Below are 661 nucleotides of genomic sequence, written 5' to 3'. Positions count from 1 at the left end.
CCCCCCCCAGTCTGTTCCAAGCTGACCATGGGGGAAAAATAAAGAGAGAGAGAGAGAAGGAATTTCCTGTTTAATAATTTACATTTTTCCTAATGATACATTAGTGCAGGGATGCAACGAAAACCCCAGAGCTAATGTGGATATATCTTCTCTTCCCAATGCATGAGCAGGGTTCATCTGCCTCCAGTTGTGGAACAGTCTCCTTGGAATTGCCCCCCTTCCTATTCTGAATATAACTTCTCTCCCAGTAGCATCTTTATACTATATGACTTTTCACCGCCATACACTGTATATCTAAAGTGTATAGCACTTCTGGAGTCATTACACTTGTTGCAATAAAGAAAGCAAAACAGGAACCATTAGATGATCTCCATTCCTAAATGTCTTGCAATATATGAGAATAACATCTCTTCATTTGGAAACAAAGAAAACACATTGTCAGCAATGGTGAAGAGCTATAAATTATTGAACTGTAGTGCAAATAAAACTGAAAGTAAAAAAAGAAGACGTATGCCTAGACTTTGAAGTGATCTGGTTTCAAAAGCTTCAGTTTTTCTCATAAAACTTGTCTAACTTTTAGAAGAGTTAAAATATTGTTACATGCTCCATTTTTGTATGGTTACAGTAAAATGGTTGGTTTTTGTTTGTTTCTTTTGTAAGT

The sequence above is a fragment of the Alligator sinensis genome, unplaced genomic scaffold (assembly GCF_000455745.1).
Source record: "Alligator sinensis unplaced genomic scaffold, ASM45574v1 scaffold476_1, whole genome shotgun sequence".
In the NCBI taxonomy this organism is placed as follows: Eukaryota; Metazoa; Chordata; order Crocodylia; family Alligatoridae; genus Alligator; species Alligator sinensis.
The sequence above is the reverse complement of the archived record's forward strand: the minus strand, read 5'-3'. Positions refer to the sequence as shown.